Source organism: Xenopus tropicalis, chromosome 5 (assembly GCF_000004195.4).
Source record: "Xenopus tropicalis strain Nigerian chromosome 5, UCB_Xtro_10.0, whole genome shotgun sequence".
Lineage (NCBI taxonomy): Eukaryota > Metazoa > Chordata > Amphibia > Anura > Pipidae > Xenopus > Xenopus tropicalis.
This window is the reverse complement of record NC_030681.2, coordinates 101586128-101597804: the sequence shown is the minus strand read 5'-3', so window position 1 is coordinate 101597804 and position 11677 is coordinate 101586128. Positions and strand designations below refer to the sequence as shown.

At 38.7% G+C, this 11677-nt stretch overlaps 1 protein-coding gene across 1 annotated transcript in view; it reads left to right on the top strand.

The window, feature by feature from the left end:
- Positions 1–1264: 1264 nt before the first annotated feature.
- The window catches only part of ecel1 (endothelin converting enzyme-like 1), a 55566-nt gene continuing 45153 nt past the window's right edge, over positions 1265–11677 (top strand). The window contains exon 1 of the mRNA XM_012963354.3: positions 1265–1651. The gene's annotated coding sequence lies outside the window, so the exon portion shown is untranslated. The remainder of the gene's footprint in view (positions 1652–11677) is intronic.

The window sequence follows — 11677 nt, the reverse complement described above, 5'->3', positions numbered from 1 at the left end:
TTTTGCTCCTGCATCTATATCTGTCAGTCAATGTATTTAAATATGAAAAAAGTACCATGATGTAGTTTATGCATCTGATTTTTGTATCAGTCCAGTTATATTGTGAAGCACGCCACTACTTGTGATTTGTCGCATGCATTTTGTTGATCTGACGCCATTCACAAAAATAATTGTGGAGTTTAACCCTAAAACTGTATGCGGATCAGCCGCAGGTTTTCTCTGCACTTAAATGCTACATTTGCTAGTTTTAGTAAATCCAAGTGCCACATGGTGTGGGGGCTCCAGTTTAACTGAATAAAAGTAATGACCTGCTATTAAAGCTCAAGAAACAAACCTTCCTATCCTTAGTACCTAAAGAAGCATGTAAATTAAAGATCTACAAGAGAAGACGTAGGCAAATACAAATAATCAATCACAGAAAAAGACACCAGAAATGATATATGTGTATTTTTGTGCAAAACTCCACAAGTGTGCCAAGATCTGAGTATTCCCACAATACATTTACAGTATCTCGTTTTTTTTTTTTCAGGAGACCTAAATAAAGTGGAGGAGGTGGCATTTAACTAGTATATTTTTTTGTAAGATTTGTACAGTTTTACTGTATTTGGGGCAACCTTGGTCCCACGCTACTCTGCCTGGGGATGCATTTTTTGGGGGTCCAGATTCATAGGTTAAAAATGTTAAAGCATAAAATGGGTAATCACTGCTAAAAAGTAAAAATAAGGTATGGAGAATATATCATAAACACATAAACAGGCAGTCACAGCATCAAATATTCTGAGACTAAATGAGGCACCTGTCCCAGAGAGCTTGCAGTCTATATCTCATGTCCATCTCATTGTCCATTTTGTGCAATGTTGTGATTCTCTTTGTAGCTTCATTTATTATCTGGCCATTCTGTCACTTAGAGCTACACTTATGTGCATTTTTAGAAATGGGTTTCGCTGTTGAATGTAAATAACAGAATGCAGTCAATCATGTTTATTATTGTATTTTAATGAGCAGGAATGAGCATACCGTTTTTAGCCTTTTTAATTTTTAATTATAACAAACATAACAATCACTCCACTTCAAAGGTCATCAAGAAAAATCTCTAGTGGGCAAAATGGAAAGCCTAGAATGTTAGGGGTGATTATCTAATTGGTGGCACGTGAGAGTTAACTGGTTCATCCCTAATGAGATCAGCTTTGCAAAGTGTACAGACACCCCCTCCATCTCTCATGCTGCCCCTATAGTTGATGTCACTGTCCCCAGCAAGCCTCCCCCTCCTTCTATCTAAAGTAGTCATTTCATCGGGCTGGGAGATGAGGTAAGGCTAAAGCTCTCAACTAGGGATTAGCATAGTGGGAACAATAAGAGTAAGATGCTTCAGTTGTGGTACAGACTGCAGGACACTGAGTTATAGGCAGTGGCTGTCCCACCCCCTTATCTATGCCCCCCTCTCTCGCACATCACTCCTCTGATCCCCAGGCTCCTATGCTGCAGCAGAGCTCTCAGAGGCAGTGTAGTGGCAGGTACAGCAGGGTCTATGTACTGTGCCGCTTCCCATACACAGCACAGTCTGACTACTGGAACACTAGTGCCCTCCACACACCTCGTGTTGCATAAACTGTGGCTGCTCCTGTGTCTGCCTCCTGCCACCTGGACCAGGGTAAGTATTTGCACTCTTCAATTCACGTGTAAAAAGTATATGAATGGCATGGATCAGCCTCTGATCTGCCACTTGGATGCAGACAGCATCTTCTGCTTAATTGTTGACTAAGTTCTGTACTAAGTTCTGCATGCAGAGGAAGGCAAAAGAGTATTTTTATACCTCAATCAGTAGCTCTGTAGATCTGTATATTTAATAGGAGAGATATCAATATGCACTTTGTCTAGATATGTTTGGTAGGTATTCTCCAGTGTATTACAGAATGTACATATTATAATACATTTGATTTTGTTATTTGCTATATTAGGTTTATATATATATTTACAAATATGAGGCATCTGTCCCCAGGAGCTTGCAGCCACTTACAATGGCATGATTGTGAGCACAGGGTTTTGCTGAAACGTAAACCAGGGACACTTAACTTCAGAGGCAGAGAATGTGCCAGCGAGTGACAGTCTCAGCTGGAGGAATATCTGCTGGCTTTTAGCATATTAGAGATTTGTATAACCTGCGGCTCATCCGTGCTGTACTCCCACAGGATTCAGCCACCTATTAGCAAGCTAGTCATACTTAGCTGCAAGCGTGCATTTCTCTGACTGATGGAGAGAGTTGAGGCAATTTTGAGTGCCTAATAGACATATGTGTGAGTAAATGAAAAAATAAATGTGCATCTTCTAACTTTTTTTTCTATGGGTAAAGCAGAAAATTGACATGTTGATAAGTGCCAGTGATAATGAAGTGTTTTGCCCGGGATATGTGGTCTCCCCTTTGTTTGTGAGGAGGCAGGGCGTAATAGTACACTCGGAAGTTTGTACACTGATTGGTTGAGCACCTAGGTCCCAGTTACCTGCGTTCTTTGTGCTTTAGATATGAAAGGTTAGGGGCTCAAGATTAAAGGGGAAATAAACTCTACATTGAGTATATCTACTTACAAACATTCAGTAAAAGGCATGCATTATTCTGCTTAGTGCCTACATAGTTTAGTGTTTAATCACGAGTAGGCTCAGCCATGTTTGTTCTAGCAAGGAAATCCAATTCCCAGACTCTTGAGATACAGTTTTTTTTTATTGCCCCGAATATCATGAAAAGTGGCAAAATGCTTGCTTAGCTTTACTAAGAAATAGCTTTTGACCTGAGGATCTCTGGCATACAGTAGCACTACCCTTGATCCCCTTAGCAAGAATAGTTTTTCAAATATTTATTTTATAAATTCATTATTCCCTTGTGATGTGCTTTGAAGTAGCCTCACTTTTAATTTTTTACTAATATACCCCTTTAATTAGGGACACAAACATAACCAGTGCATGGTTACCCACAGCTTAGCACAGTTCACTTAAAGGGATATGGGACCATTCTTAAGCAATAGTGTAGAGCTGTAGGAATGCTTCTTTAACCTGTGATTCTACTTGTCCTTTAAATAAAACCTGGTACCAGCAACAAGAATCTGCATTTCATTTTTCAAGTAAAAATCCTTTTTCATATTACAGAAATAAGGAGACAGAGCATTTACAGCAGAACCGCAGGAATGACACATTTTACTGATACTGATTTATACAGGGAGTTGTTCTTCAGTCATACCAAGTATTTTTACTTTCCATTAATCAGCCAGATATATCCGCTTCCAGAGCCTTTCCTTTCTTTCTTTTTTTTTCTTGAAGTGTATAAATTGCTACTGTTTCTCTCACAGGAAATAATAGTTTTGTTGTCAGCTGGGTAAATGTGTATTTTATGGTTTCTAGGGAAGAATTAAACAAAATAAGGCAGAGAGCTGAATAATTTTATCATTCATCAGCCCATAGCCTTAGCCAAAAAGTCTTTGTTTATGCATTGCACCTTCAGATTCTCTAAGAGGGGTCCTGTGCAGCCAATAACTCACCAATGAGGTCAGGGACACAGGGAAATGCCCAAGAGCAAATGTTAGAGAGCAATTTATAGAAAAGTATTTATAGAAAATACTATTTATTTATAGAAAAGTAATATGTGAGCAAGGAGTGGCTGGCACTTATAGAGGGACAATCCCCATAAGTACCCAGGAGAATGGCTTTATTCTGAATAATTCATACAGCGCGAAACATGCAGCAGCCACAAAGTGAAGTAAGCCACTTTAAGTTTTAGCTATCCCAGGTAATCCTATTAGTGGAGTCAAAAGCATGTCCCCTCCAACCATTGTTACATGCATTCTAAGTGGCAGACGCTGGATTTTATAGTACATTTTGCTCCAGTGATACTTAGACTTTAGTACCACTGGAAATGGAAGAATTTGGGGAGATTAAGTTTTACTACTACATAAGGCCCTCTGTCCATTTATTCCATGTTACCATATCATTGGTGAATAACAGTAACAGGAACACAACAAAGCCTACCTTAATGTTGTGCCTTGCAAATGGCAGGCTCCCCCCCACTGGGAATTTCAAGTTTTGACTCAGTTTATAAAAGTATTGTGGACTGTGGAGCCTCTAAAATGAGAGCAATCTAATTCATTAGGAGACATGTGCCCCCAGAGGCAAACAAACACCAACAGAAGCCACTCTCATTTCCTCTGAGACATGAATTTGTCTATTTTATTAACACATTTACTGCACAGCCTTTCCAGCTGAAGATGGACTGACCCACTGAAAAACCCCAATATGCTTATGGTATTTACTCTCTTCTTCCTAATTTATGATATACTTGTTTATTCAGTTGAGGAAATCCTTCACTCTGAACCTGCCCTCATTTCATGTGATAGATGCTAGTTGTTCTGTCACTGCTTGTTTCTATTGATCTTCTTGTAATATAGCAACAGGAGGATTTCCAGATGTGAGGCAAATAAATAACATACCTGTACACACTAGCACAAAGCAGGCAAAGGGTGGACTCTTGGCTTTGCAACATGAAGGGAGCTGGGATTGTACAGTCAATAAAATCTTCAGGGGCTGCTGGTGGGGTCAGGGTATGGAAATGAATAACCCAAACATCAATATTCACAACAGAAATATCTCATCTGGGAGTAAATGACTGGACTCTGGCTCAGAAAGGCTGGATCTGATATCTGTGTCAGCTTATTGTGACCTTGAGCAAAGTCATTTAAAGGAGAATTTCACCTTAAACATGTTTGTTATCCAATGAGTAACTTCACACATTTCTGGTTTTCATTGTTTGATTTTTTTAAATTGGAAACTTATATGCAACATGATTGGCAGTGGCACAGTCAGACTGACTGCTAGGTTGTGTTAGTGTGGTGTAAATAGGGCTACAAGAGTTGCATTGCACCAGGGCAGCTACCCACAGAGCAAGGATCTTATTGGTTGTTATGGGTTACTGCATTGGTGCATTTCAGTACCCATCTTAGTAAAACAGGCCTATCATCTTCCTTTTCAGAATCTCTTATACTCATCTTCTAGACTTATGCTGTAACTACTGCCTGGTTGCTAGAGAATGAGACCCTAGAAACCAAAGAACGGCTGAAAGTGCAAGACTGGAAGACTGTAAAACAAATACAAAACCAAAAATTTGCATTCACACAAATTAAGTTCAATGAGGAACCGTAAACAGGAATTGAGCTAAATTGACGTCAAATGTTCATTTACACCATGAAATAATTAAACAATAAATATATGGCAAAAAAACATAATTTTTTTACATCAGAAATTTGAAGCAAAATGTTGTTAAAAACGTAACAAAGTACCCTAATTTCAAATAGTCACAAATTGTTTTAACAAATAAATCTGCATAATGGCTCCTCCTACACAGCGGTTTTTATTTGTACGTTTTTCATGCATTTTTTATTGGGCTTATTTATTAATTTTTCGAGTTAGTAAATTGGGGGTTTTTTTCTAATTCAAATAAACTCGCATTTTAAAATAACTTAAAGGAATACCATCTTGGAAAAACATGTTTTTTTGAAAATGCATCAGTTAATAGAGCTTCTCCAGCAGAATCCTGCATTGAAATCCGGTTTTCAAAAACACAACAGATTTTTTAGATTTAATTTTGAAATTTTGACATGGGGCTAGCCATATTCTTTATTTCCCAGGGTGCTACTGCCATGTGACTTGTGCTCTGAAGAACTTCAGTCACACTTTACTGCTTAGCTGCAAGTTGGAGTGATGTCACCCCCTCCCAGCAGTCGATCAGCAGAACAATGGGAAGGGAGCAAGATAGCAGCTCCCAGTAGATATCAGAATAGCACTCAATAGTAAGAAATCCAAGTCCGGCTTGGGACTCCTCCAGTTACATGGGAGTAGGAGAAACAATAGGTTACCTGAAAGCAGTTCTAATGTGCAGCGCTGGCTCCTTCTGAAAGCTCAGACTCAGGCACAATGCACTGAGATGGCTGCCTATACACCAATATTACAGCTAATAATACATTTGTAAATTATTTGCTATGGAAACAGTGTAATTTAGAAATAAAAAGTACACCATAAAAATCATGACAGTATCCCTTTAAATGTTTGCTTTTTTATTGATATGAAAAATTTGTTGGAATAAAAAAACTCAAATACCTCGAATTTGTGAGTTTACAAATTTTTTGTGATTTTGCCCAGGACAATACCCATTGAGTTCTACAAGAATTCACAAGCTTTTAGATGCAGCAGTTTTCAGTTTTTTTGCACTTAGTAAATATCAGACATCTGAGTTTTTGAAAACTCAAGTTTGAATTGTGGAAAAAAATGTGATTGGAACATTGAGAAATCACCCCCAAAATGTTTTCTTGTACTCCTGACATGTTTTAAAACACACAAAAAATGCCCATGTGTAAGAACCCTTAATTTGGTACATATTCATCACAATCTACACTAAAGCTTAAGTGTACAAAACAGCTGTATTAATGAAAAACAAGAAAGGTTTTTGTGGGTTTTTTTGTGCGAATAATCTTTTAGCAAAATATTCTTATAAAAAATATTTCTTACTACAGTTTTGGTTTTCATTAAATTCACAAAAACCTTAATCTGTTTCATGAATATACTGCAGGTTTTGTACACTTTAAAGTTAAAATGTAGTTCCAAAAAGCCGCTTTCGATTACCAGATTTTTGATAGTATTAATGTGGTTGTTCACCTTTAAATTTTAGTATATAGATAAAGACATTGACATTCTGAGAACAAGAGACAGTAATATGAATAGAGGAGGGCCTGTATAGAAAGATAAGTAATAAAAAGTTTCAACAACAATAAAGTTGCAGCCTCGCAGAGCAATAGTTTTTGGCAGTGAAGTCAGAAAAGTAGATCAAATCATTCAGAAACTATAAAAAAAAAAAATAATGAAGACCAATTGCAAGGTTGCTATGAATAGGGCATCCTATAGCATACTAAAAGTTGGCCTAAAGGTGAACCACCCCTTAGGGTGAAGACACACAGAGCTACTTAGTAGCAGCTACTTGTCACGGCTACTAAACACCAGAAAATACCCGGCCATAGACAATACTGAGAACTGTTGCTGCTAAAACACACATAGAGACAATTATCAGTAAATGATTAGCATTGTCTATTTTAGTAGCCACATGTAGCTGCTACTAGTAGCTCTGTGTGTCTTTACCCTTAAACAAATTGTGCTGGTGTTTATAACCTCAGGTTTAGAAAGATGGAGTCTAGCTGGCAAAATCACGTTATTTGAACTTGCTGGTCAAAAAAAAAGCGTTTTGGGGTAGAGTGGGAAGTTAAGATAATGGTGAATTTGTCATGATGATCTCCTGGCGTAAAGCAACATTTTACCAATTTAATGCCAAATCTTGTAAAATCCATGGCCCATAAACTAAGCACAGTAGGGATTGACTTGAGCTCAGTTATAGCCAATCCCTGGCAATAAACAACTGAAATCCTAGGGGCCTAAACCTTTTGTGCTGAAATTACACTTTTAATGAAATGTCTATATTATTTGCCTTTGTTTTACTCCATTTGGTTTCTAATGATGGGATTATTCATGTTTTCTTTAGCAAAGGCCTAAGCAGTTAAGGAGTTAAAAAGCACAGCACTAGGAATTATTAAGGCTGATATTGGCTGTTGCAACTTTCCTGCATCAGGAGTAAAGTGTGAGAACTATTTCTATAGTGGGCTGCTGTTTCACTAAGCCAATATACTGGGTGTGGGGAAGGAAAATACAGGCACAATAATGAAATGAATCTATTTAATACTTTGCAGAGTCTGCTTTAGCATTGCTTGGGTTAAAGTGTGTTTTTATTGACCCTTGCAGTGCCATTAATATTCTGGTAGACTTGCAGCTATGGCTTCTAGGGAAGGGCCGCGAGGTTATTCTGTTTCTGTTTGAGTGCCCCGGAATGTTACATATTTATAGGAGGAACAGGAACAGCATAAAGTGAAATGATGTGAGCGTGTTATTACTGAAATAAATCAGGGATATGCACATTTCCAGGCAGCGCTGCCAGCCTTCTGGTGACCGAATGGGAAAGGTTTGAAGAACACGCCGGGCTTCTGGGAAAGTATAAACAATGAGAGGGGTCTGGCAGTAAATGACCATACAATTCAGTGCGGAATGACAGTGCCTCTGGCAGCATAAGTGTTAATTCTGAAGGCAGTAGCTGATATTATTTGCTTTCTTTCCCAAACCTCCTATGGCTAACAATTCATAATCTTTTTTTAGAAATTCTGCATCTTTTATCATTTTCAGTCACTTATTTATGATCCAACCTGCAGCTCTCTCACTCTGGTTCAACTATCATCTCAGCATCCCTCAACAGGTGATAGTGGTACTTACTTCCATGATGGAAATCTGCAGGGCACAATACGGATTTGTGGTACATAACTGCTTTATGGTGTAGCCCGTGATATACTCTAACAATTACAATTATAGAAAAAAGAAATGGGAAACATATCATCAACTTATCATGCAACTGATGCATCTGGCAGCATCCTCAGCCAGCTTAGGGTTTGAGGAGTTAAAGTTGGATGAAAAAGTCACCCTGAGACAGTTTAACAAGGTCCATGGAACAGCAGCACCTCCTCTGGGGCTGCAATGAGCAGTCTGCTCCCTCCTAGCCCTTTAAGAAGTTGCGGATATTTTCACAGAAAATACACACATAAGAAGTAGTTTATTACATCGGGCATTTCTCATTACCACACAAAGAGGCAGACATAGTCTTTTCCATGCCTGCCTCATGATGATAATACTCAGTGATTTTACAAGCTCTAAATCAATATCTGATACTAAGACTTTCATCTGAGCCAAGACATCAGGGTGATATGAGCAATGCACATAAAGCTGGCTGTGTTCCCACAAGTACGGTGCTTAAAAGAGAAATAGCCAACCTACTGCCTGCCAGCATCCCCTAACATCAGGACGTTATTGAGAGATACAGAGAATTGCAGTTTAGCAGGAGCCAGTGGGTCACAGGTTGGACATCCCTGGGTTAATCATCTGACCAAATCAATCCACCTCTGTCAGGGTTTTATGTTCTTAGAAAGCATCTACCCAGTAGGGAGGGTCTGGGACAATAACCTATTTAATATTGATTATATTTGCAAGTGTAACTTTCCCACTGAGCAAACATTTTAATGTGAGCCCGTATCATACCTGTATATAGATTGCAAGTTCTTCCGGTCCTCTCCATGTTACAATATACACAGTCTTTAGAGCACAGATGATAAGCTATGCATGTAAATTAGAAGTGTGAGTTTTTCCACCATGTAAAGACATGTGTGCTCCAGATATTCAAAGCTGGGGCATTTTAACCTCAGGATGATTACAGAGATTTAGAGAGAGATCCTCATCAATCATGCACAGTCATTCACCGCTTCCCAGCATATAGAAACGTACATCTGAACAAAGCATTTCATTCATGTGTGTGTGATGTGGGACTACACCAGCGTGTCCAGAAAATGATTTATAGTCTATCCTGTATATTATCAAAACCTGCAGGTTTCCAGTTGTTGTCAAGCAGTGTTTCCGTTCAACATCTGTAGGGTCACATGTTGGCACTTGTGTTATATATATGTTCCTTTTTCCATTAAAGCCATTTCTGATACTATTTATGTTTTTAAATTGTTCAGCAGTGACATTCCCATAACCCAGTGCCACTTTGTGCACAATTCATATGCCTATCGGGCAATTTAGGCAGTCAGGTTGCTGCTTACTCCTACAGGGAATAATAAGCAGCAACCCAAATTCTGGTGCTCATTAGACATTGCAGGGTGACACCATAGAGGGAGCTGTAGCCCCAAAAATGCAGACCTTTGAGAAAACACATCTGGGGATGGCAGTACTGCTTATTTCAGGTTTCTGAGAGACAGAATAGAATGGCAAATGGAAATACTCAACAAATGCAGGCCAATTTTCTCAAAATATCAAAGCCTGTCTTACAAAAAATGTACTTTGGAGGTGAATAGAAATGCCATGTTATTGTGCAGTTGTGGACTGAAAAACAAAATCACTACATGTGTTATTTGGCTCTTCTTGTTGAGATGAAGTGCAGTGCTTCTTTTGTTGGAGAGGTTCTTTGTTCTTTGGCTGTGGCATACAAATATTCTCCCATCATTCACCTTAATTTGGGAACTGTAAGGCACCTGTTTACTGTACAAATTAAGTAGCACTCCACATGATAAGTGAATCTGTCCCATTTCAGTGAAAAATTAGACAAACAACAGAAAAATTCACAAAACCGCAAACAATACGCAAAATGCGTTTGTCACGTGACTTTTTTGTCGGATGCACCTTTTTTTGTTGCCTGCAACTTTCTTTGTCATGTGTGTCCTTTTTGCCCAAACCACAACTTTTTTTGATGCGCAACAAATTTTTCCGCAATGAAATTTCGCTGAAGTTTAGTGAAACGATTTGCCAATGGCGAAAAATAGAAATTTGCTGTGGATCCATGCCTGCCAAAAAAATTCACTTATCACTACTCATGGAATCCAATTGGTCATGCTGTAATATACAAAAAACTTAAGTAGAGGTAGCCCTAACACTCATAACCTATTACACCATGTAGTAATATCTGACTTCTATTTTTCTTTTAATCTGGTAAAACTCTTTATGGGCCACTTACTTACCGCCATTGCTAAGGTGCAAAGTTTGCCACAGTCATTGAGTATAAAATTCCATTCCTTTCCATTCCACAGCTGCTTGTTACAAATTTTGCATAGTTGTGTCCAATAACACAAGGGAGCCCTGGAACTACTATCATTTCCAAAGGTGGTGGCAACTCCTGCATCAATTGACCCAGAAAAGGGAATCTTTAGTGCCCTTCATTTTGGCACTGAGCGCCAGGACCATTCAGTGGAACTGCATCTGATTTGCTCAAAGTACACGCATCTGTGTACACATTGTGATGCATCACCCACAATTGCTTCAAACACATCTCCACCTTGTGGACATAATGATGCTGGAACGTTGGTTGCACCTGCTATGGCACTTTGTACACTGCACTTGCTGTTAGTAAATAACCCATCTTCAGTGAAATCTGAATCTCATAATATTTGTTACAAGGCAGTTCCATGTCACTCCCTTTGTTTCAGACTGTGTTATTCATAGCATATGACCTGCCCTCTGTACTGTTATAGCAATGTATGCTGGGCTTTGTAGTAAAACAACATCTGGTTGACTTGGGCTATTGTTGGTAGTCTAATTATTTTAGCACAACAACGACAACTTGAGGGCCACAGGATGCCAGTCCCTGTCCTAACCTGTACTTGGAAAATCCCATTCTGCTGTGTGGTGAATAACACTGTAATAAGATGAAAGGTTTGCTATTGAAATGATTGAATAAGCAGCTGTCTCTTGTAGTTACTTTTTATGTGCGCTTATACCAAGTGCCACACAAGTGATAAAGCAGATAATTAGAATGCAACATCCTGCCTTTCTTATCTTCTGTTCCCAGATTACCCTTATCATTGCTGATATTATGTTTATAATGCATGTGGTAATCATTTATAAGGTCTCTTAAAGAATGGCAGTTCCCAGTAAAAACAAAAAGACATTTACTGGAAAAGCGAGTTACAGTTGCTGTGCTGAGCTCGGGCTTGCTGCTTGTAGCCATGGGCATTTGATGTTCCTATGACATAATTGATCCCATATTCCTGCCTACTTGTCTAGAGTG